Genomic DNA, 24,902 nt, shown 5'->3' on the forward strand with positions numbered 1-24,902 from the left:
TCAAAATCAAAACCAGAAATTGCTGGAAAAGCACAGCAGATCAGCAGCAGCAATGCAGTTAACATCTCAGGTCCAGTGACCCTTCTTCAGGTGACAGGGTATTTGCTAGCAAACCTCCTTCCTTTTGTATCCTTGAGTTATGAAAAAGCACCCAATTTGTGAAAATTTCAACATGATGGTTTTCTTTCCAATAATGTAACACATTAGATACAAAACTAATGATGTGCAATACCCTTCTACATCTCCAGAGCTAGATTGAACTTTGTATTTCAAATCTGTGTGAATAAATATTGTAATTCACTTGTAGGAGCATATTTAGGAAGTGGATGTATTTCTAATACAATAGATTCTGGGAAAAGTTGGTGCGTGTTGCCAAAAGGCACTTTGAATTTTACCATCTTCTCAATGATTTTGGAACTGATGTCTGGTGATGTCTTGAAGTATTCCTTGCTTGGGTGATCATGTCTGTCTCTGGCCAATAACCATTCGGCCAAATGGTTAAAACAAAATGGAAAGCCTGATGTAACATCTGAAGCTCCCCAAAGCGATTGACAGCTAATGATGTACTTGGTTGAAGTTTAGTCATTGTTGTTTGTAGGAAGCCTTAAAGAATCTTGCTGTCTAGCATGCCCCTTTCACCACATCTTAAACTGGCATTGTAGTTTTTTGGTCAGGCAAGGCCCAGGTGCAAAATAAAACTCCTTCTTCTTGGCATCAGAGAAAAGACTCTCTGGCAGAGAGAGCCGTGAAGGGCACCTGCGTGGAATTACCAGTTCTTGCTTTAATCCTACTCATATGATCTCTAAATTAAATCTTGGAACTGAGCATCAATACTTCTCAAATCAAATCAGTAGTTTTGTGCTCCAGATTTGTGGCATGGAACTGCGCTTTACTCTGTCCAAGTTCAGGACACATAAAGCTATTGAACTTGAGATCAAAGATTTTCATCGCCTTCAGTGTCAGGTCACAGAGAGTGTCACAAAAATCAAAGCATGAACAGATGGGACTAGATCGGATTGGGCTATCTGGTCGTTATGGACAAGTTGGACCGAAGGGTCTGTTTCCATGCTGTACATCTCTATGACAAGCAATGAAGAAGTCAAATATAATTAACTTGATTCTGGTTCATCTCATGTGTCATAATTTGGCAGGGCAGATATTCTGCTCTTCATAAAACATGTTTATTTGCATATGATTGATTGCAAAGAGAATCGGGCAGGTTCTTAAATGGAGTCATCCACGCTTCCAGATTACTGACAAGGTAATGAACACATAAATGTGCATTATTATGACACAATGCACTCTTCATCCAGTGTATCATAGCTGAAAGATAGTGACCACTGTTTCAAAATACATGGAGCAGCCACTGCACACACAGTCCAATCCCCAGTAGAACAAGGGAGTGACTGGCCAGTTCATCCGTCTTTGATGGTGATGGCTAATGGAGAAGTTTTGCTGAAACATTTCTATGCTCTTTTCAAAACATGCCTTGGGATGGTCTGTATCCAACAACACAGCCAAAAGAGGCCACAATTAAATCTCACCCAAAACACAGCACTTCAAACACGGCCTGATAGTGCAAAGCATCAGTCTAGCTGATGTGTTCAAGTCTAGGAGCACAGTTTGAACTCATAATCTTTCGACTATTGTTCATAAATAATCTCTAACTGCTCAGAAGCTAAAATACTGTTCAGAAGCCATTACTTTGCATGTGGCATTACAGTTACTTACTTTCCAGACTCCAGCAACAGCTGCCAGTATGAATTAAATGCAGGTTATACAGGCTGCCATTATGCTGTAATAGCTTTTCAATTCAATTTCCAACAATTTCAAGTTTGCAATGACAATAAAAGTTGCAAGTTAGGCTGGCAAGCTGACTGTCAAGCACATTAATGGAAGCTTTCGGAGAAACAGCTGAATAATTGATCTCTCTTAACCCGTAATGTGGCACAGTGCTGTCCAAAAGTTAAGTCCAAAGAAATAAATTTCCGACTAGTTCCGAGCGAGCAATACACAAGACCCTGACAATGCAGAAACTGAGAATCCAGCGATAGCGTGGAATCACACCCACTCATGCCCTCAACAGTTGATAGGATCTGAGAAAAGCTATGTCATTTGTATGGACCCACCCAAAAAACCAAAATTTCCTATGTGCCACAATGTGGTCACATGCCTGCCCCAGACATTTAGATAATCTGCCACTGTCCTCCCTCCAAGGAGGATGCCTGTGGCCAAAGCTATTCATGCCTCATCCATCTCCTTTTTAATGGGGTGGAATGTTGAGGATAAAAGCAAACCCAGTTTTCTGCATTGGCCACCATCATCTCACATTCAAACTCCTTACATTTGTGCCAGAATCCCCCTTTCATTTTTGTAACCTGAGCCAAACTCTCCATTGCTCAAACTTGACCTCATGTGCATTCCTTACCCTTCCCCCCTCCATCGGATACAGTATTTCAGCTGTCAGTACCTCACAGTCTGGAATCCCCTCATTATTCTTATTTCTCCTAAGACCTTAATTTAAAGACAGTGTTTTTTGCCAAGCTCAGTAAACCTGTCCTAGCCATCCTTTCTTGCTGCAGTGCCTATTTTTCCAGTTGGCTTTGAGAAACACTCTGAAGCATCTCTCTGTGATAAAGTGATGTAAAATACAACTTCTTTTGATGATTTAGTTTGTGCTGTATCTATTAGGAATACATGCACACTGCACAACTTTCCATATATTAATTCAATAAATTCCATATTATTTAAAGATTATAGCAACACCCAATGTTATGATTACTACTATTTGAAAATGTTCTGCTGAGCACAAAAACTAGACACCGATGTAGACAACTCAACCCTTCGAGCCTGCTTGGCTATTTGATACAATCTTGTTTGATCTCATCCCTGCCTCAACTTTAGAACAGTACAGTGTACACATGATCCTTAGTCTGGATAAAATTGGTCTTTCTCTGCAGCACCTTGGGAAATCAGCCCCTCAGTTTATTCTAGATCTATATCAAAAACAGTGTGGAACCAGATGGGTCATCGCGAGAACTAACACACTTTCCTGCCATTCATTCATCATAACCCTTCAATCCAATACTCATTAAAAATCTGTCCATCTCCTCCTTGATTTTAATCAATGTCCCAGCATCCACCACATTCTGAGGCAGTAATTACCACAAATCCTTGATCATTTCAGAGAATTAACAGTTGGTCTCTCTTAAGGAGGTAAATGGAGGGCATTTCTAAGAAAATAACTTGGCCGCAACTCCAAAACCTTACCTCAATAGTAGGGTGAATGAAGATGCTTTTGAAGGTGTAGGATGGGAATTGGGAGAGTACCCTCAAATATAGAAGCCTAAATATTCAGGGTAAGCAGGGCAGAAATGATTTTAAAACATCACACACATTTTGTATAAGTGTTTAGCTGATCCAGGTGTGATGGAGTACACTCATTTTAACAAATGAGTTGCGGATGCAACAAAACCCAAGAATCTAAATAATATTTAGGACAAGTCAGCTTGATCACCACTTTGATCAGTCACTCACTCCACTATCTGTAAAACATGAGGAACATCTACAGGATGCTCTGTGGCAGTTCGACAAAGCTACTTCAAAATTCACAACCTCTCCAAGCTGAAAACATAAGCACAGCAGGTGTGTGAGAACACCATTAGTTCAAAATTACACATACATTCCACATCATCCTGACTCAGATATATATAAATATATTGCAATTTCTACATTGGTGCTCCTTCAACATTTTGGAATTCCCAACCAGACAGTGCTATGGGAGCAACTGGACTGAATCAGTTCAAGGTGAATCACCACTAAAAGGACAACTAGTGTCTTAGAATAAACATCATCCCCCACCAGTGATGTCTCCATGCCAAAGATTAATCAGAAAAACAGAAAGAAATTGAAGTCTCTGACTGGTACCTGTAGTATGACTTAAACTTAATTAGTAGAGCTTATAAAATAGTGTGAAACTGATGTTCATTCTTGCAATAAACTGCTATCTGGTTCCACACTGTGCTTGATATACATCTAGTATAATCTGAGGGACTGATTTCCCATTGGCCCTGCTGGTAGAGACCAATTTTATCCCTGCTAAGGGTAATGTATGCACTGCATGGTTCTAAAATGCCATTTCAATCTATTTCAAATAAAGCTAAAAAGCAAGAATTTATTTGCATTAACAGCACACCTTGCTACATTATACAATAGCCATGTAGACCAGAAAGCAGACGAAAACCACAAATAAATTTCTTCCAAATATTCATAGGAATAAAAACTAGAAACTATCATACAAGCCACAAAAGACACCCATAGTCTATTGCAAATAAGCTGTTTGATTATCTATGCAGTGGATGTTATCATTTGCATCATGTTTCAGAGGTGCAGTACTCCTGTGATTTGCACACAGACTGCCACATCCAGCCAGATAAATGTGAATTACCTTACTGAGCAGATTATGAGATTGCATGAATACCAGATTCTCTTTATTACAGGCGACTGGTTTATTGAATTTTAGTGAATCAAATTATAAAATATTGTTTAAAAGAACCTTTACCCTTTAACTCCAATATTGCTACTGACTGGCACAACAATAGTAAAATTTGGAAATACATGTATATTAGGATAAAAAGCAAAATGCACATTTGGGATCACTGTTGTTCACCAAATGCGGAAATAATCTGAACTCTGCAGGAAGGAAATTAAATTTACAGATGATACCAAAACTGAGGGATACAGCTCATAAGGTGGACACCCAAAATGACAAGTAAGCACAAATGAATTAGTGGACAGATAAATATAAACTGAATACAATTGAGTGTGACATGGTTCATTTTAGTTACAATGAATAAACAGGCAACTTGGAAAATAGAATATTAAATATGTTTGGGAAGCAAAGAAACTTTTGAATACAGACAAATAAATTGACAGAAATAGAAACACAAATTAGTAAGATAAAAAAGTGTTAATATTGTACTGGAACAAAGATTACAAATCAGTATGATAATAACAAATTTATATAGAACATGGGTTAAATCATGCTAACAAAAATGTGTTTTGTTCTGTTGTCCAAAGTGAGAAGTTGACCTGGAATTTGCTGTAGTTGTAATAGCATAGCTCTCAGCGTGTAATGTTACTTTTTATGTAAAACTGACAGTAATTTCCAGCATCCACACTGGCACTGCTTCTCCATGGGAAGTGCTGTTGCAGTCTTTGCTGAGAAAATCAGGATAAATTATAGATTTGTCATGAACTACAATGATTTACACATTATTCTTGCTGTCAGGACCACTGAAAATATTAAGTCTTCTTCAGAAAGGAATAACAGGTTTTTTTTTAAACAGCTTGCTAAGCCATCATTACGACTGCTGAAAATGTGTTGCTGGTCAAAGCACAGCAGGCCAGGCAGCATCTCAGGAATAGAGAATTCGACGTTTCGAGCATAAGCCCTTCATCAGGAATCAAGTTTCCTGATGAAGGGCTTATGCTCGAAACGTCGAATTCTCTATTCCTGAGATGCTGCCTGGCCTGCTGTGCTTTGACCAGCAACACATTTTCAACTGTGATCTCCAGCATCTGCAGACCTCATTTTTTACTCCATCATTACGACTGAACAACTTTCCTGGTCTTAAAATCAAATTTTCAAGTGTGAAGTCTCATTCACTAAGAGAATTTCAAAAATTACAAAATTGCAGATTTGTATTTTTACAAAATCATTAAAGTTCTGTGGTGAAATTTACATTTTCACATTAACCTGATTTACATGCTGGAATTATCATTTTAGACTTCTGTACAATAATTTACAGGTTATTTTTATTCTTTATCTTTAAATTCCTGATTTGTTTGCTGACAGTTCTTCAACTTAATCAGTTGACCAACCTATCTAATGCCTCTTATATTGTGAAACACCCCTGTCAAAGGCATGAAAATTAAAATGGCTTTGGAAAATTTAGAAACCATGCTCTAGACCTTATTAAAAGCTTCAACATCAGCAGCAAACCCGATCCTTCAGAACAGGACCCAGAACTGGACCACAGAAACAATGGAGAAAGTGCATGAGAGACTAACCAGGATGATATCCAAATTCGGGGACAGCAGCTGTCAATGGAAATTGAACAGGCTGGTGCTGTTTTCTTCCAGAAAGAGAAGGCGAAAATGAGAACTGATCAAAACCTTTAAATCATGGAGGTGTCTCTGAGGATGTATATGTAGCAACTGTTTCTATTTTCTGTTAAATCGAGAACAAGATAGAAGATATCCACAACAGATCAAGTCAAAAAAAAGAGAAGTTATTTAAGTAGAAAGTGTTGAGAAAAATTAGAACTGATTGATGCATAGAGTGGTAGTAGCAGATAGCAGTGATGCATCTAAGGGGAGATTGATTTACATTAAGGTAATGGGATTCAAGGATACAGGATGGGAAAACATAATGAGAATAAAATAAAACTTATTTGGAGTATAAACATAACATAAAATAGGCCTGTTTCTCTGCAGTAGATTATATGCAATTCTATGTAAAACCAATTATCCTCTGTAATTCCTCATCCACTTTTCCATCCTTGTGAATTCAAGTTGCACCTTTTTTATGTTTCCTCAGTTTCCTACATCAAATGATGCAATGTTCAAGATACACAGCAAATGCAGTCACCATAATCACCAGACCACAGGGTTGCTCTCTCATTAGAGAGGTGTCACCACACTTCAGTCAAGGGGAGAGCTGTCTGCCCTTGGAGAAATTATAGCCCTGTCTCCAAACGCAGGACAAAGAATTATTATTGTGATCAATTGCATTGCCTTACCTAATGTCATCCCATACTTAATTACTGTACACCTGCATGTCAATGTTTCGATGCTGTTCTAATCTATTTGAAATATTATTATTTCAGAAAAACCTCCTTCCCTATTTTCATATCCAGAATGTCTTAATTCACAATTTTCTGTCCTGAAATGCATATGCTGCTGATCTGCTCATTCTCCAAACCCACCCTGTGATCTTCTTAATTTTGTTATAAGTTGGGTCTTTGATGTCATCAACAATGCAATAATTCATGAAGGTTCCTGCAACGCTACCTTTAAAATTCACAGCCTCTACCATGAAGGATGATAAGAGAAGCAGGAACAAGGGAACTCCATTTCCTGCAAGTTACACACCATCATGACTTGGAATATTTTTGTTGTTTTTCAATGTTGCTGAATCAAAATCCTGGAACTTCATGCAAACAGCACTGTGGGTACACCAAATGGACAGCAGGATGGCAGATACATGGGCATGTATAGGGATGGACAATAAATGCTGGATTTGCTGGCGACATCCGCATCCCATAAAAGAATAAAATAAAAACCTCAACATTGTTTCACAATTTCTTAAAACAGATCATTTGTGTTTGCTTTAAAAGAAAACTAAATAATTGCTTAAATTTCCAAGTTAGCAGCATGCAAAAAGTAAAACAGATCAACATTTCTTTTGGAAAACTAGGGTAATAATGGAAAATCTCATCAGAAACTTTGCATTTTTTTTCTAATGGACAGTCCTATAATTGTTTGGACTATTAAGTGAGTATTATTATGCAGATACCTAAAAGCAAACAGCTTTATACCATTTTTAAGGGAGTTTAAAAGATTGATTTCAGAGTTTTCTTTCAGCCTAAGTGAAATCTGTAGTGCTGAAGCTTGTTTGCCCATTGCATAATCACAGCTCTCTGTTGGTTACTGAGTGAATCAATTTCATTTAGGTCAGCCTGTAAGAGCAAAGTGATTTCAAATCAAATGAACTGGAAGCACCAAATTTGACGGATACATAAGCAAGACTGAATTAATGCCAGTTTCAGCCCACTCCAAATGAGGAATTGCTGCACATTCTCCAAAGGGCCATGAACTTTTTATAAATGCACAACAAAAACTCCACTTGACAAAAGTCAATTCCATTCGTGATGAAATTACATTCACCGACGCATGCTATCTGATTTCTTTAGTTTGTATGCAAGTGCTGCAACTTTAACAGTCTACATTTTACATTTCTTGCTCCATCCAGAAGGGCATTTGTACTATAACCAATCCCACAAGATTTCTTCCCTCACCTTATGATATTGGATTGCATCCTGAACTGCTGATGCATTTGTTCAATTAATACTGAAATACTCTGTTTATTCCGCATCACACTCCACAATAACGAACAGTGCTAATATGAACTTTCCCATTATGTTATGTCCTTGAGGGTGTTCATTCATCTCTGTTGGCTGAATGGCTTGTTGCGGATTTCAACAGTGTGGGCTCAATTCCTGAACCACTTGAGGTTACCATGAAGGACTCTTCTTTGCAAGCTCTCCCCCTGGCCTCAAATCAGATAAAGGCTGATGGATTGAAACTTCTTTCAGCTTATGAAACCTATTGGCTGTTCCCTGGGAACAGTGCAAATAATTGTCCCATGGACCTGTTGAAGTCCAGCACTGGCATCAAAATCCACAGTGCCAGCTGCCTGGCTCTCAGAGTCTATGATGAATCTCTCAATATGATTGGCCCTTTTGTACATGGCATTGGTGACTGTCCTTACACATCTGTATACAGTTGATAGTGGATGCTACCAATCTCCTTGGTGGAGCCTTGTAATAATCATGTGCATACAAATTAAAGGCAATGGTGATTTTGTAGACAATATCCCTGAGCATACCACTCTGACTCTAGAGCTGCTACTGGACACCTTCCCTCAGTCATTTCTGATCTTTTCTCCATTACCCTTAATCTTCTTTCCATCACCACTTGCCCCATCCTTGAATCATCCACCATCACTTTTGACCATCTGCTATCCTAGAGCTGCAAACAACCCCCATCCCAATAACTTGATCTGTGAACTTTCTAAGAACCACCTCAAAATGCCTTACTTCCCACAGACAGCTGAGTTCCAATTTCCCAAACTGTCCATTAGATCCTTTTGTGGCTTGGTTTCAGAAATCTTTTCATTTACAACACTTTCCTTTGGGATGATTTGCATTTATGCAGCACTATATGTTTAATAAGTTGTTGTTAATTGAACTAAATAAGTCAGAAACTAGTATTAAATGTTTTCAGAATTACTCAAATTTTATGGGTTTTTTTAATCAGAACATACATTAATATTGAGTCACGATTATAAATGGAGTGAATGGAGCATGCTGCAAATCATGTGATATCTCCAGAGACCTTGTTTAGCCAAATGCTTTTACATATACAATAGCTGCCTATCCTCTCGAGGGAACTGCACTTTGAGCTTATTGAATACACTGCAGAGTCAACAAGTAGAATAATGACAGTTTCTGCTTAATTATGTATAACCCCTTCAATTATATCTTGGCCTTCACTTACTTTTCTCAGTCTTTTTCGTCCTTGCCTTTGGTCATTTCATGATTTTCCTAGTTTATGATGAAACACTGTACATCAAAAATGCATCTTCCTACTGCTACTAATTATTGGCTCAAGCATAAGAAACTTCAAGGCTTTTGCAATGAACATCTATTCCTTTATTCACAGAATGTAGGCATTACAAAAAAGGACAGCACTCGTTACCCATTCCTAATAACCAATAGAAGACAGTAGTGAAAAGGGGTAGAGACCTGCGTCTCTCCCCATGAACAGTCAGCCCCAAGGACCTCAGTTATAGGGGCCCGATAGAACCCCTGACCTGTATTCTGGCAGTGAGTCAACTTCTTGAACTGCCACTGTCCACAGCAGTATAGGTACATGCACAGTGTCGCAAAACTAAATTCCATAATTTTAAACAGTGATAATGAAGCAACCATGATTCAGTTTAAAGTCAAGTGTGGCTTCAAGGAAAACTGACTGTGGCTGTGTTCCCATGTAACAACTGTGCTTTTTCTCCTAGTTGACAGAGATTGTGGATTTGGAAGATCCTATCAAAAGAGCATGAATGAGTTGCTGCAGTGCTTGTTGTAAGTGGTACAAACTGCTGCCACTTTGCTGGTAATATTTAAGGAGGTAGATGGGACTCAAACAGCTGCTGGATGATAATGGACCTTTTGAATGTTGTTCATATCAAGGAGCTGTACATATTGAAGCAAGAATGTAATCACACTGCTGACTTGTGCTTGACAAATGGTGGACATGGGGAGATGGTAATGGAAATGATCTCCTGAAAAGTGCCAGCATCTTTCTCTCTCATAACCACAGTATTTGTATTACTGGTTCGTTTTATTTCTGGTCAATGTTAGTTCCTGGTTGTTGATGGTGCATAATTGAGTCACAACTGCTAGAACCCCTTTGACTTTTCATTATTTTTATTTTCTGCTTTTTATCAATTCTGGCTTGGAGGCATGAATTGAGATCTCTGAGCATTACAAATGAAAAAAAACTATATTCTTTGTGAGGCCAGGCCTGTAAGTTAATTCCAACTTGGTGCATGATCAAAAGGATTCCATAGACTTTTCAACTCCAGGATAAAGCAACATATTTGACCAGAAAGCTGTTATTGTGCCATTCATGAGTTCAGTACCTGGAAATTGGTGCCCGCAAGTCTGGAAGAGAAGATGATGGTTAAGCTGAGGGAGGGACCAGAGTTTTGAACTGGTTGTTAGACTGTATTTCTAAGAGAGGAAGACTGGCTGTTGTTGCTCCAGCAGAAAGATTTTAAAGCTCCCTGTCTAACCTCCCATTATGAGCTATTTGGAAGTTCAGAAAATAGCAACTAACTTATAAGTATTACTGACTTCCTCAAAGGTAGCCCTGCTCTTTGTCTTTAGAAAATCAGCCAAGAAACAATTAGATGTGCCTTTGAAGCAATGCCTTGGTAAAACTGCTCGTGATCTAGCCAGTTTTGTTATTATCTTATATTTATCGCTTAATTGTCTGCCTATCTTTTGTGCGAATGGGCCTGAAAACAAAGGTTTTACTCAGAGTCGACAATTAAATGATTTAGTTGTTTAAGTTTGCTCTGCTAAAGTTACTATATTAGTAATAAATAGTTACATCTTTTGTCTAAGCTACAAATCCGATGTTTAGAATTGATTTTCTAGATTGGCTCTTCAAAATATCTGATTCCGTTGATCACTGGGGTCAATTTTGAGGGTCTTTGATGGTTTGAATTTTACTGTGTTGTGAATACAGACGTGGAGGTTCATTGAAGATTTTACCGAGTATGGTGACGAAGCGTCTGAAAATGAACCTTGCAGCTCAGTGAGCAAACCTACAGCCAGAAACTCAACCTAAGCTACAAGTCTTCTCAAAGCTAGCTAATCAGTGTGGAGTTTGCATATTCTCCCTGTGTCTGGCGTGTTTCTTCTCACAGTCCAAACATTTGCACGTTAGGTGGATTGATCATACTAAATTGCCCATAAGGTCCATGGATATGTAGATTGGGTGGACTTGCCATAAGAAGTGCTAGATTGGAGGATCTGGGTTGTGTCTGAGTGGGCATTTCAGGCTGGAGGGTTGGTGTGGACTGGTTGAGCCAAATAGCCTGTTTCCATACTGTTAGGCATTTTCTGATTCTAACAAGAGCTCACAGTGCCATGTCAATCTTCCTGCATCCAGCTCACATTTATGTGAGTTCTTTTTATTTCATTAAAACCATCAGCAAAAGTTGAGTTAAGAAACACTTCAGGTACAGCAAATATAGTACACACCCTGGTCGCACCATCTTCTTCTGATTTGTCACGACAGATCACTGTTTCCATCCATGAAATTCAAATTTAATGCAGTTGATCGTCATCTGCAAAATTTTTTTTATGCACAGCAAAGAAATGGAAAACGCGCATTTTCCTTGCCAGTTAAGTATTTTCCACAACGACTGAAATACTTCACCATTCCAAGTCCTAACCAAATTGCTTACCTAATCTATAAAGGACCATCATAGTGCTTGTTAATGCACTATTAACACCGACTGCTTGGGAACAAAAATAAATTGCATGCTAAATTGACATAAAAGGTCATCAGTTGATTTCAAATTGGCAGGATGCTCATGTTTATGGTCGTGAAGAGGTAAAAAGTCTATATTTCAGTGATTATGTCCTTTTCCATGTGCATTCTTGCTGTCCATAATTACCACTTAAAGAAAAGGTGTCACACCAAAAAGTCTCCAGAATAGGTCATTGATGCACTTCTGAATCCTTTGTCTTTTTTTTACCTAAAGGATTTGAAATAGATTGTATTTAAATAGTTTTTTTTTGATAAATTGTATTTGTACAAGCTTTTCTTTTAGAAAAGACACCAAGACCAAAGCTAGTTATAATGCAAGTGAGCTGTGTTTTAAAATTCCGTCCACAGAAAGCAAAAAATGTTTGATGTTTTTAGCCTACTTTGAGAATTAATATATGTTTTCTGTTTACTGTGTTGGCAGGTTCCTGGTCTTGGACATACAGCATATTTGAATTCAGTGCTCCCCTTTGAGTGTGAACATAGGGTGGCTCAGTAGTTGGCACTGCTGCCTCACATTGCCAGAGTCCTAGGTACGACTCCAGCCTTGTGTGATCCTCTGTGTGGTGTTTGTACATTTTCTCTGTGTCTGCATGGGTTTCTTTCGAGTACTGTGGTTTCCTCCCACAGTCCAAGGATGTGCACATTAGATGGATTGGTTATGCTAAATTGCCCTGTGAGTGCACAGGTTAGGTGGATTAGCAATAACAGATGTGGTTTATGGGGATAAGGTGGGGGTCTGTGTCTGGGTTGGGATCTGTTTGGAGGATCAGTAGGGATTCGATGGGCTCAATGGCTTCCTTCTGCACAGTGGGGATCCTATAGTTCAAATCAAAAGTAGAACATTTAACTCATGTAAACTGGCCAAGGTAAGCTTTCACTCAGCCTCAAAAGGTGAGGATGCAGGAAAGAGAGTTAATTTGTCAAGCCAGATGTCATGTACAAAGACCCACATGCACACATGTACATTTATGTTTGTGGAATGAATTTATACTTGCAGCGTTACATTGTACTTTGCTCAAAAACTGCATGAATTCATGTAAGACTCTGTAATCTCACTTTTTAGATTAGAATCAGTCTAAACATTATAGCACAGACAAACAACACAGAGGGCGAACACCTTCAACATATTGTCTAGCTAACACCAATTGTTACAGTTAACCTGAGAATGCAACCTTTTTTTAAAAAGTGTTGTGATTTATACATGAAAGAAGTGAAACTGTCATGGTATTCGAACAGGTGAAAGACTCAACAAACAGTCAAGATATTTTTCAATGTACAATTTCAGTAACATCACACTGTAAACGTTTGCTATAAATTCTGTGTCTTACAATTGTGTCCTCCACAACCGCCTGATGAAGGAGCAGTGCTCCGAAAGCTATGTGCTTCCAATTAAGCCTGTTGGACTATAACCTGGTGTTGTGTGATTTTTAACTTTGTACACCCCAGTCCAACACTGGCATCTCCAAATCATTATTTTACAGTACTGTGTGAAGACAAGTTGAACTGATTTGAATTAAGTGAGCCTAATCATACTTTTGCTCTATTTGTTTCACAGGCTCTCTGAGAAATAGTCAGGTTTTTTTCTGGTCATACCTCAGTTAAGTGTAAACACTGTACAAACAGAGGCTGGAGAATTACAAGTGAGGGCAAAGTATAAATGACATCATAGCCAGTTCAAGCATCAAGAAAGGTTGCAACTTTTGAATAAAACCTTTTGGGTCATTCCATGGAATAATTTGGTTACATTGCACCAAGACAACAATAGCGTTTTTGGAGGAACTTTGATGAAAACATTTGACACTCTACCAACAGACTTACTTGACTCCATTTTTACATATCTAAACATAAGCACTGCATCTTCAGTGATGGTGTTTCTTTCCATTCCAAGCTGTGCTTTCATGGGTCTCCAGGGATCTACCAGAGATCTCATTGTATACCCACTTCCCAATTGCTATATGCCGTCTTTTAATAACACCATCACAAACAGCAAGTCAGCTGATGCATGAAAACCAGTTGCACCCCTTACCACCACCATTATGAGCTCATTCACCACTGTTTCCTCTAGACTCAGACTCATTTGTCTGATGATGAATCTTGGATAAGCCATTACCTCCTCCAACTAAACATGAGATGACTGAAGCCATCACAAACTCCCTATCCATGCAAATTGCCTTAGTGTCTGAAATATTTTACCAAACTGCATCAGAACATTTGATGCATCCCAGTGGCTCAGTGGTTAGCACTGTTGCCTCACAGCGCCCCGGATCCGGGTTCAATTCCAGGCTTGGGTGACTGTGTGGAGTTTGCACATTCTCCCTGTATCTGCATGGGTTTCCTCCGGGTGCTCTGGTTTCCACCCACAGTCCAAAGATGTGCAGGTTAGGTGAATTGGCCATGCTAAATTGCCAATAGTGTTCAGGGATGTGTAGGTTAGGTGCATTAAGCAGGGGTAAGTGTAGAGTAATGGGGTAGGGGAATGGGTCTGGGTGGGTTGCTCTTCAGAGGGTTGATTTGGGCTGAAGGGCCTGTTTCTACACTGTAGGGATTCTATGATTTGTAAGTCAGCTCCCATATTTGGCCCTTGGTGGAGCTTCTAGCTCCATGTCCTATCCATTACAAATGTTGCATATTTTCAGACTGAATGCTGTAGCAGACAAATGATCCTATGGTGATCTTCTCATACCATTTGGATTTTACATCAGAATTATGACAATGAGCCATTCTTTGGAGTGCTCAGCTATTCATAAGGCTCCCCGAGCTTCTCATTAGATTTAAAGGTCATTTCATGTTTTCATGGTATGCAATGAGCCAGTCACACATTAGAATTTTTCTGTCAGGGAACAGAGCTATGCCTATATTAAGCAAAGATGGCATATTTTGCCCCAAAATTGAATCAACCAGATCTACAAGGTTTCTAATTTCAGACTGATGTGCAGTAGAAGAACAGTAATGGTTATTGTGGATAAAGCATATTTTAAATTCGAAATATGGGCAGAGAACTCGAGGGAAATAAATTCAATTTGAAAAGTCTCCAAATTAAAAGGGTTCCCGCCCCTCAACTCTATATAATAATGTGGACGTAAAATACATTTCCAATAAATGCAATTAACGTCAAATTAACTGTCTCCTTCCAAACAAAAAGATATATGGTGAGGAAACCTTCAGACACAAACATAACATAGATGATCACACAGTAACATTCAAAGGTTGAATTCCTTTCTGGCTTGCTAGTGTTACCTGTAGAATCCAATTGTTCACACTTACCTAAGTTAAATCTAACTTTTCTTGTGCAGTCCTGTGGTCTGCACTTGGAATTTCTATTCCAATGTTGTAAAGAATTCCTCGCTTTTTTGAATCCCTGTTCCCTTGCCAATGTACTTGAAAGTTTGAATTGTCTCAGTCCTTTACAGTTTACAAACAGCTCTATTTGTTTGTGTCTGTGCACACTTTCATTACAAGTGTTGGATCCCACCGTGTGAGATAAATACAATAAACCTTTATTTGCTGTGTTCACCCCTTCATCAGCTAAGACTATTCTTCCTAAATTATATTAATGTTAAATAGAATTACATTGAAGTTAAACACGTAGTCAGTGTTGAAGTTCAACAAACCTGCTCTAAAGTTACTTCATTTCATCCAATCAGTTGAGGTACAGAGCAAAACAATCAACAGCCCTTTTTAGATACTCTGATCTTTTCTATTGGTTTCAAACAATATTGACTCATGATTCACTATTGCCCATTTTTCACTCCTGATTTCTCTCGAGTGACTCAACTTTATTTAATACAGTTTTGCACAGAAAATAACAATTTAAGGTTGAAATGATGCAGTATTTTGAGGGAATATGTTAAAATAGGTCAAAAGATAGAAAGCAACATGTTACAGGTACTGTCCAAGGTATCACAGTGGTGTAAAGGCAAGAGGACCCTGGCAACCTCACAATGATGCCATGAAACTGCATATCGCGTAGAAATAAGTGTGTGTGTGGAGTATGAACACACAAGCATTCTAGAATCTAGAACTCCGTACAGACCAGACTACAATATGGATATGAAAATAAAAAGCAGACAATTTGTCCTTAGCTAATGGAAATACCAGTCTAAGCATGATATATTTATGATTATCATGTGTAACTGTGTTTTGTATTAATAAGTAACAAATAGTGTTACTTTAATGTTCAAGGCTGAAGACATTTCCTGACTTAGCCTTCTCCTCAACAAGTCTGAAAATAACCAAAACTCAGGTCGTAGCACAAACCACATGATAAAATAATCAGTGCTGACCTCACCATATCAAGTTTACACTATTTGCCTCGATTCAGAAGTTAGAAATTGGTCAAATTTGCCAATAGTTAAATAACTGGGGGTGGGGTAATTAACTACAAACAACAGTTTGTGACCTAAAATTAGTCAATCAAAATATGCTACTGAAAATAGCAATAACATTAAAATTTAGTACAAACAAGACGTTTCAGATATTATGAGGGATAAGAAACAGTCATAAGAACTAACTTGGAATGGAAGCAGTATAGCAAAGGAGGCTAAGTGAATATTTAATCAGGATTAAATTGTGAAGAGTTTCATTGAGTGAGAGGTGGTAGGGGAGGGGCGGGGGAGGGCTATTGTTTCTGATTTGTGAAACTGTTTCAGCCAGAGAGTGGTAAATCTATGGAATTCATTGCCACAGAAGACTGTGGAGGCCAGATTATTGAATATATTTGAGACTGAATTAGATGGGTTCTTGAATATCAAGAAAATCAAGAGTTACAGGGAGAAAGTGGGAGATTGGAGTTGAGAAACTCATCAGAATCTAGATTAGAGTGGTGCTGGAAAAGCACAGCAGGTCAGACAGCATCTGAGGAGCAGGAAATTTGACGTTTCAGGCCTTTTCCTGATGAAGGGCTTTTGCCCAAAACGTCCGTTTTCCTGCTCCTCGGATGCTGCCTGACTTGCTGTGCTTTTCCAGCACCTCTCTAAATTAGACTCTGATCTCCAGCGTCTGCAGTCCTCACTTTTGTCTGAGATACTTATCAGCCATGTTGCATGGCAGAGCAGACTCGATGGGCTGAATGGCTTAATTTCTGTTCCCCTGTCTTATAGTCTCATGGTCTTATGATTTTGGATCACTGATGAGAAATCATGAATTTAAAATGTTCTGTCAGACTTAGGAGAGAGTTGAAAGAAAGTTGGTGAAAGAGGGCTGGGGAAGAATGGAATGTAGAGGGAAGATTGGAGACAGAGACCATTACAATACTTAAAAGGAAGTCGGTGAAATGTATAAAACAGAAAAATAAGATGAATGACTTTGAGGACTTAGAGGGCAGTAGAAAAAATAGTTTTAGGTTTCTCTCACAAAGATACAGAAAATTTCAAACTCAACGCCAATAGCCTCCTTTTGTGCGAAAAAAAATGTCTTCTTTGCGTGCAATACAACATGCAGGGAAAATTATGCAAATGTTCTATGTATAGAATTATAATGGTTATGAAAGGATTTGAAAAAAAAACCCAATGGGATTTTATTCAATGCAATGGCACACGATTTCAGACATCGTGAAGCAACAATGAATAGAATACAAGATCTTCTTTCTTCCTTCTATAAAAGACATCTATGCTGTTCACTTCATCTATTTTTAGCCACGGTAAGTATTACATTTTAAGCATTCTCTGGGTAAATATGTCTCAGCTGAATTCTTTATTGTTTTTACTCTTCATTATCTCATACTTACACGTCATTTTATTACTCTGCCTGAAGTGGAACATCAGACAGGATTTTCTCACAGATTTGCAGGTGAATTGTTCTCGCAGAAAGCCAGAACTGACACAATGGACTGATTGGCCTCCCCAAGTGCTGTAAATATTAGACAATTCCATGATTCATCTCCAAGATTCTTACATTCACATGAGCCTGAGACATTCTTATTCCTCCTAATAAAAGGTAGCAACTCACACTTAACAATATTAATATTTATTTGCCATTCACCCATACCTTCGCTATGTGTTTGTTATAGGGTCTTCTGCACTGTAGTGTCAAAGTAGGCCATTCAGCTCATCATGTCTCCATCAGCTCTCTAAATGAGGAATATGACTTAATGCCACTCTCCTGACTTCCTTTTGCATACCCTTGCACATTATTTAATTAGAAACAATCACCAAATGCCGTCTTGAATACTTCAATTTGACCTGCCTCCACTCCACTTCTAAGCAGGTTTTCCAGATCTGAGGCACTTGTTATCTGAAGAAATATTTCTCTCACAACTTTTTGCTCCTCTGCTCTCTCGTTCTTGATCATTTTACAAATGACAACAATTGCTCGCTATCTAGTCTACCCAGCCTCCTCATAACTTTGATCAGATTCCTTATAATCGCCTGCTCTCCAGTGAGAATAACCTCAACTTCTAAAATCTATTGTCTTGCATGATGTTTCTCATCACTGGAACCATTCCTGCACATCTCTTCTGTACTCTCTCCAATTCATTCTGTTGCAGTCTTCCTCAATGTTAACAATATCACGTAATTTATTAACAACTGCAAATTTTAAAATTGTGCTTCCATTTTCTAAATACAAATAGTTTATGTACATTATAAACCTCAGCAATCACTGTGATACCACTGAGTGAAAGCCAAGCTGAGTAACTAACCTTATCAATGCTTTATGTTTCCTATTTCATAGCTTGTTGCTTGTTCCATTGCCTTTGCATGCCCTGAATTGAGTCACAAGTCTACAGTCCACAAGTTTACTGTTGGCCTCTTGAAAATCTAATCATTTTAGATCCATTATATTACCTTAGTCAGGATGAACTGATTAGAGAAAATCAGTTTAAATTTCTAAAGGGCAATGATGTCTAACAACCTCAGTTAAATTATTGAGGAGGTTTAAACAACATCATGGGAAGAATATCTGCAGGTATTATTTAAATAAACAGGGTTTGAACGAGTCACATATTGTGGGAAGTAGAGAGAATTTTAAACTAAAGAGTGAGGGCAAAGGGTAAAAATTGGGAAGATGCGATAAATCAAGGAGTCAAGGCAAGACACAGGACAAAAATAGGAAATGATAAATGGATCATGACAGGAATTAATAGAGAGTACAAATCTAAGATCAAATTAACAGGTAAGGCTGGAAGTTACAAAAATAATAAGAAGGACAAAACTACAGGCTCTGTATCTGAAATGTGCATAGCATTAGAAACAAGACAGATGAACTGATAGCACAAATCAAAATAAATAATTACAACCCGATAGCTATCATAGTATCAAAGCTGCAGGATGACTTAGACATGGATTAGATGATAAACCGGTGCATGATATTTAAGAAGGACAGATAGCTTAGAAAAGGTAGAAGATTAGGTCTGTTAATTAGTGATGGAATTATGGCATTAGCACATTAGAGAAGGATGATCTGAGTTTCAGAAACTAGAATGTAGAGGCAATTTGGATAGAGATAAGAAATGATCAGGGCAAAAGTCACTTGTGGTAGTGATGTACAGACTCACCCTAGTAACTATATCATAGGATAGAATATAAATGAAGAAATAATGAAAGTTTGTCAGAAAGATCATGGGGAATTTGAAATTATATCTACACTGTAAAAGTCAAGTGGGAAAGAGTTGCCGAGATGAGCATGTAGTACGCCCCAGGATTATTTCTTTTAAAACACATTCTCTGAGCAACAGACAACTGTTATTGTGCAATGAGACTGGATTAATTAATTACCTCTTTGAGAAAGCACCTCTTGGGAGCAGTTATAATATAAGTGAACGCAGAAAGTTTCAGAGAACATCTTTGGGACACATGCACCAAGCAACCCTACAGCCCTGTGGCTGACCACTTTAACTCTCCCTCCCACTCTGCCAAGGGCATCAAGTCCTGGACATCCTCCACCATCAAATCCTAGCCACCCGACGATTGTAACAAGAACCTCTCATCTTCCATCTTGGAACCCTCCAACCATATGGCTTCAACATCGACTTCACTAGTTTCCAAATCTCCCCTCCCCCCTCCCACCTCAACCCAGTTCCAACCCCCCAACTCAGCACTGCCCTCTTGAACTGTCCCACCTGTCCATCTTCCTTTCCACCTACCCGATCTATCCTCTGCTCTGACCTAGCACCGTCACCCCCACCAGCATCCACCTACACCTTGCCACCTACCTTCCCCCCAGCTCCACCCTCACCCACCTATTCATCTCTCATCCCCCTCCCCGCCACATTCCTGATGAAGGGCTTATACCCAAAACATTGTCTCCCATGCTCCTCGGATGCTGCCTGACTTGCTGTGCTTTTCCAGTGCCACTCTTTTCAACCCTTGACCACTTCAAGAAAATGTATATGATTAAGTACAAATGGTGGCCTGTCAAATAGATTGGACAATATATTTTTAAAAACCTAGGTATGACTCCAAAAAATGATTACAAAAAATGAGAGCAGTTATCATAGTATAAGTGAAACCTTAGTGACTGTTCAAAGATTGGAGCAGGTTTTCTGAGGCCTTGGTGAGATCCACTGAACCTTAAACGCTGAATCCAAGAAGCCTTAGTTACATCATCTCTATCTATATCCATCTGGTTTAGTTGAGTTTTAGCCAGCTTATTAAATCTTAGTTCCACCACAGTTGCTATAAAATAGTTCTATTGGAGCCTGTACAATTAGCCAAACTGTTACCAGTAAAAACAAAAATATTCACACAGAAAATAGTCAAAGTTTTTCTGATGAGGTAAAAACAATGACTGCAGATGCTGGAAACCAGATTCTGGATTAGTAGTGCTGGAAGAGCATAGCAGTTCAGGCAGCATCCAAGGAGCAGCGAAATCGTCGTTTCGGGCAAAAGCCCTTCATCAGGAATAAAGGCAGAGAGCCTGAAGGGTGGAGAGATAAGCTAGAGGAGGGTTGGGGTGGGGAGAAAGTAGTATAGAGTACAATGGGTGAGTGGGGGAGGGGATGAAGTTGATAGGTCAGGGAGGAGAGGGTGGAATGGATAGGTGGAAAAGGAGCTGCAAATGTGTTGCTGGTCAAAGCACAGCAGGTTAGGCAGCATCTCAGGAATAGAGAATTCGACGTTTCGAGCATAAGCCCTTCATCAGGAATAAGAGAGAGAGAGCCAAGCCGGCTGAGATAAAAGGTAGGGAGGAGGGACTAGGGGGAGGGGCGATGGAGGTGGGATAGGTGGAAGGAGGTCAAGGTGAGGGTGATAGGCCGGAGTGGGGTGGGGGCGGAGAGGTCAGGAAGAGGATTGCAGGTTAGGAGGGCGGTGCTGAGTTGAGGGAACCGACTGAGACTAGGTGGGGGGAGGGGAAATGAGGAAGCTGGAGAAATCTGAATTCATACCTTGTGGTTGGAGGGTTCCCAGGCGGAAGATGAGGCGCTCCTCCTCCAGCCGTCGTGTAGTTGTGTTCTGCCGGTGGAGGAGTCCAAGGACCTGCATGTCCTCGGTGGAGTGGGAGGGGGAGTTAAAGTGTTGAGCCACGGGGTGATTGGGTTGGTTGGTTCGGGCGGCCCAGAGGTGTTCTCTGAAGCGTTCCGCAAGTAAGCGGCCTGTCTCACCAATATAGAGGAGGCCACATCGGGTGCAGCGGATGCAATAGATGATGTGTGTGGAGGTACAGGTGAACTTGTGGCGGATATGGAAGGATCCCTTGGGGCCTTGGAGGGAAGTGAGTGTGGAGGTGTGGGCGCAGGCAGGTAGGACAAGTCCGGACTAGTCATGGGGACAGTGCTGAGCTCGAAGTTTGGAACTAGGGTGAGGTGGGGAAGGGGAAATGACGAAACTGTTGAAGTCCACATTGATGCCCTGGGGTTGAAGTGTTCCGAGGCGGAAGATGAGGCGTTCTTCCTCCAGGCGCCTGGTGGTGAGGGAGCGGCGGTGAAGGAGAACCAGGACCTCCATGTCCTCGGCAGAGTGGGAGGGGGAGTTGAAATGTTGGGTCACGGGGCGGTGTGGTTGATTGGTGCGGGTGTCTCGAAGATGTTCCCTAAAGTGCTCTGCTAGGAGGTGCCCAGTCTCCCCAATGTAGAGGAGACCGCATCGGGAGCAACAGATACAATAAACGATATTAGTGGATGCGCAGGTAAAACTTTGATGGATGTGGAAGGCTCTTTTAGGGCCTTGGATAGAGGTGAGGGAGGACGTGTGGGCGCAGGTTTTACAGTTCCTGCGGTGGCAGGGGAAAGTGCCAGGATGGGAGGGTGGGTTGTAGGGGGGTCGTGGACCTGACCAGGTAGTCACGGAGGGAATGGTCTTTGCGGAAGGCAGAAAGGGGTGGGGAGGGAAATATATCCCTGGTGGTGGGGTCTTTTTGGAGGTGGCAGAAATGTCGGCGGATGATTTGGTTTATGCGAAGGTTGGTAGGGTGGAAGGTGAGCACCAGGGGCATTTTGTCCTTGTTACGGTTGGAGGGGTGGGGTCTGAGGGCGGAGGTGTGGGATGTGGACGAGATGCATTGGAGGGCATTTTAACCATGTGGGAAGGGAAATTGCGGTCTCTAAAGAAGGAGGCCTTCTGGTTTTTCTGATGCAAGGTCAATTTTCGTAATGAAAAGTCACTGGATCCATACTGGTAATTATTGCCTTGTGTGCCCATCTGAGTTCTAACTCTGTGAACTACACAAGCTCTGAAACCGACACTGCAAGCCCTATCCATGATACACAATCTGATGAATGTAAAGTTTTGTTATTTGTAGAACTCATTATCAAAATGAAATGAATCAACAATGAATGTTTCTTATTAAAATGTTCATCTGCTGCTTTTACTTGCCTTTAAGTAATACATTTTATGTAATGGATAGTTTTAACTGTGATAAAAAGTCAGCATGGACAATAAACCTTTTCAAGAGTTCAGCTTTGAAATAAGGAAGCATTGGATACATAGAAGGGGGAAAAAGGGTTTAGTTTTCAAGTTTAACCTTTCACCTAAATTATAAAGCTCTTCTCCGAAAGCTTGGACTACTTTTCTATTCTCATGAATGGCCTGACGCAGAAGCCCTAGGAACTTTAGGAACTTTTTCAAGTATCTTCATATCATTTCCATAGACATTTCTCCAAAGACCATTCTTCCTACCTTGCATTTGTCACCTGTGCCAGTATGGTATAGATATGGTACCCAGTACTGGCAAGGACTTTTTGAGGCAATTTGTCATCACCATGCATCCTTTGTCTTTGTTTTCATATGTGCAATGGTACCATCACACAGCATCTCCAGAAGAGGAATTGTTCTTGGATAACACAAAGGCTTATTGCCTGATAGGAATAAGCACAATTTCATCTGGTCAAATATAATGTAAAGAGCTTATGGAGCTGACATTGATACATTTGTCCCTCCAAAGATAGAATTAATCTCCATCCAAGGACTGTGTTAATGCATTCTATTGATTCACACACAATGTAACATGATAATTAACCCCTTCAGAAGCAGTACCTTAGGCAACATCTCCTTCAAGCTTTATTTCCCAATAGCCATCAAATATCCATCACTGTGACCACTACCCTATGTATACAAACAGAGGAGTCGGGAGAAGAGGTAGACCATTCAGCCTCTTGAGTCCTCCTGCCATTCAATAAGATCATGACAGATTTAATAGTAACCTCAAATCCATATTCCTGCCTATTCATTTCAGCTGCTTGATAACAAGAATCTATCCAACTCTACCTTCAAAATATTCAAGGACACTGGTTCCACCATTTTTTCAGGAAGACAATTCCAAAGACTCTCAACTGTCACACAGAAAGCTTCACTTAATCTCTGGTTTAAAATGGGTAGCACCATTCAGAGATTCCTGGTTCTAGATTCTTCCATAAGACATAACATCCTCTCCAAATCTATCCTGTCAAGATCCCGCAGGATTTTATTTGTCTCAGTCAAGTTGCATCTTACTCTTCTAAACTCCAGCATCTCACCCAAAATGCTAACTTTATAAATGCAATGAGTCTGGATTTCTTGCACTTTTTATCAGGATGTACTCTCTTCAGGCCTAGAAGAAATGGTCAGTATCTTGTGAGAGCACTGATGACCCTGGCTCTGATTGGTGGAGTATTTCTCTCCTGCAGTATCTTTTCACTATCGGATATCTTTCAAGGAGGATGTAATTCCTTGTATACAATCTTATCCAGAGGATCTGTTATGCTCCCAGCTGGTGGCAACACTGGACAAGTCAGAATTCAGTGTGAAATCTGTGTTGATCTGATCATAAAGTTTTATTTTTTGCAATTTGCTGACTGTGGTTGCCACTTATTGAATATATTCAAGGTTTCCAATATTGTTTGAACAAAAGATCACAAGTTTGAATAAAAAAGCTGACAACTCTGAAAGGTCGCACATAAACAGTGAAAAGAAAAATTCTAACCTTTCCAAGCAATATCTTTTTGCAGATAATCAACTGCAGTATCACTCCCATCTTAATTCTTTAATTTTGTACTGAACTGACAAGGTTTGCAAGCATTTTCTTTCATATTGTTCAATGCACTCACCAGATGTGAATCTCTCCATTATCATCTGTACCCAAGATACACAGATGCCAACTGCTTCAATGAGATTTTCTGACTAAACTTAAAGGCTTTTTTACCTAAACTGCTAAAACTAGTTTCAGACTTTCCAACTGTGTACCATAACCTAACCTGCCCTTCAGCTGGTATGAAACTGATTTTTTTGATTGTGGCACCAGTCCATCTTTCTGTATATCATCACCGTGCAACTTGTGTTAATGTCATAAATTAGCTCTACAGTTAGTTTATCAAATTATTTAGTTCAAGTTGTATGCATTATTGGAAAATGATGTTTGAACGCACTGCTCAAAAATAACTTATCTGATGCCTTTCACCTTCTGAAATCTAGAAACAAAATAAACATTTACCTCAGTTTTAATATCTAAATTCTGAAATGATAATACTATGCTATAAAACTTTCTCAGAAACACTTAATCTCCTGAATTTCCATTCTGGAGGGTAGCTGCCTTGTTAAGTAAATACTTCCTTTCTTGTAGTATCTTGGATTTCTGGATCAGACAAT

The 24,902-nt window shown here is 39.6% G+C and overlaps 1 protein-coding gene across 1 annotated transcript in view; it reads right to left on the reverse strand.

The window, feature by feature from the left end:
* Window positions 1–24,902, reverse strand: part of LOC132835936 (CUB and sushi domain-containing protein 1-like) — a 2,426,762-nt gene that overhangs the window by 2,361,512 nt on the left and 40,348 nt on the right. The gene's annotated exons all lie outside the window — the stretch shown is intronic.

Source organism: Hemiscyllium ocellatum, chromosome 3 (assembly GCF_020745735.1).
Source record: "Hemiscyllium ocellatum isolate sHemOce1 chromosome 3, sHemOce1.pat.X.cur, whole genome shotgun sequence".
NCBI lineage: Eukaryota > Metazoa > Chordata > Chondrichthyes > Orectolobiformes > Hemiscylliidae > Hemiscyllium > Hemiscyllium ocellatum.